The following is a 2480-nucleotide window of genomic DNA, read 5'->3' on the forward strand; positions in this document are numbered from 1 at the left end:
AGAGCGGTGGTAGCTATTGCCAATCGATTAATTAATTTTGCTAATGCGTCATATTGTGCTATGTTCTGCTTCTGCCTGCAGCTTTGGATTCGTTGCTCCTTTTCCACAGTAGCAATCCAATCCAAGCTCTTGACCTTTCTGTAATTTAAGCATTGAACATGACATAGCTTCCAAATGCCTATTCACTATTTTTATGTTTGCCTTGCAGGCGCTTTACTGTGACAACTGATTTCTCAAGCCCACCAAACAATTGTAAATTGTCTGAGATGTCATCAGAGACATTATCATTGCAAACTGAATGTCGCTGGAATCTACGTTGTCTTGGTGTCTGTAACGACCGGATTCTTGAACTAGATGGGATCAGCTCCTGGGAGCCCCTCCAACCCAGTCGGAACGTAATCACCTCCCTCCTTAGAACGTATTTACAATGGGTATACGTATATGTATGTACATCTCGCACCTAAGGATGGGGAAAATAGCAATACACATGCATAGGTTTTCTACAATATCCCGTTCATACCAACTAGTCTCACGGCCACTTAGGCCCAGACTAATCTACCCTGGGGCAGTTCTGATTATTTACCGTTACACACTGATCACCTTCAGTGCTCACTCGACACGCAATCCGGCGTGCCATATACACTGAGCTGCAGCCCCAGTGCTCTCTCTCTCTATTTGGTCCACAATCCGGCGGACCTACACACTGGTTTCCAAGTCACTGGAACCTTCCTCTTTATTAGCTGCTGTCTCTCTCTCTCTCCACTCGCTCTGCGCTACTTCTCCTTCTCCTTCAATCTTTCTCAGAGAGTATCAGCTTCATGATCTTTCTCGGACTTCAAAATGGCGACTGTCTGCCTGGAAATAATTAATGGCATTGATGCTAACGGCTAGCTGCCGCCTACAGACTGACTGACTCACAGCCTAACACTTTCGCTAATATGGAAGCTTGTCCTTTCATGGAAAGTTACGGCCAGTAACCTGCCGCCCACCAAATTCTTGTACCTCCCTGTACCAAGGACACGTTCCCAGCTGGCCAGCCTGATGTTGTGTCTTCGGAATGGAGAAAAATACAGTCTTTTGATAAGGGCCAGCCTGAGCCGGTTCTCTCCAGGCGAACAACACTTCGAAACTAAAACATTACATTTGGCCTAGAAGCATCTCGAGCTGCCGGGGCAGAAAGCAAGATGGAGTCTCTCCCGTTTGAGGCCTACAAGGCCCGAAATAAGCATAACTCCATAGAAGGTATACTAGCACTCTTGCAAAAGGACGGATTATCACTAATACTAATGAATCTATCCCCTAACGTAAGTTTATAAGCCCTGATCTAAGGAAAAGGGTACGAAAGTACATTACTGTGCCTGATGAATAGGCCCTGTCTATGGTTCTAATCCTTGCACTAGAATGATAATAGACTAGAGTCATATGCAATCATCCTCCCTCAAAGGAGGGCCGAAAAAGTCGGTCAGAACACTTCACCCTTGACTTTAGTCTATTAATCATTCGCTATATGGAACTAACATCTGTGGAAGAATAATAGGAAGCAAAACTAACTGATCTATTCCTCTTGCCAAACCTACAGTATTGGAACAGAGAAGGAATACACTGAATAAAGCAGCAAATGGCTACTAAAACACAAATAGAAATTATAATACCCCCTAATATCTGTCGTAAGGAATGCAAGTCAGGTAACCAATTGAAGAGCCAGTCAAACCAGCCCTGATCAATATGTTTTCTAACCTCTGCAGTCAAGTCATGGAGTTTATCAATATGGGCCTGGATTGATTTGGTGTGGTCGGATAGATTAAAGCAGCAAAGACCCTCAAAGTCAGAACAATCATGTCCATGCTTTAACAGGAGATAGTCAATAGCTGCGCGGTTCTGCAGAATTGCCCTACGTTCACCCTGGGCATCCAATAGCATATCAGATAAAATGGTAGAGGTTTGATTAATCGATTTTACCATCCAACAAGCCATTTTCCCAATAGATTTCGCATTGTAAACAGCCAACGCTGGAACACCAACAATGGAGATAGCTAAATTAAGGTATTCAGATTTGGAATAGAGATGTAAGGAAGAATCACAGTCCTCATGTTACATCATAGAATCACGGACTACACGGGAATAGGTATTGGGATGTGAAGAAAACATTAACCTCTTGGCTGCTAGGCGTTTTCCCCCTCCTGTGCTGCAAATTGCCATTTTGCTGTTTCCATGACGAGCTCAGCTCGTCATCAGCACACGACACCCGTGGGTGATGACGAGCTGAGCTCGTCATCAGCATCGAAAGGGTTAATAAACTCAGTCTAGTGATGGCACACGGGCCTCCGGAAATATTTGCAGGAATATAGGGCCAAGAGGAGTTGCCGCACGAAAAGAGCCAACCAGCAGGTAGCAACATTGTACGGTAATGGCTAGGGGCAACAACTATACTTTTACAGGTCATATTATTCTTAACAGAAATACATGATTTTGGGGATCTT

This window comes from Lissotriton vulgaris, chromosome 7 (assembly GCF_964263255.1).
Source record: "Lissotriton vulgaris chromosome 7, aLisVul1.2, whole genome shotgun sequence".
Lineage (NCBI taxonomy): Eukaryota > Metazoa > Chordata > Amphibia > Caudata > Salamandridae > Lissotriton > Lissotriton vulgaris.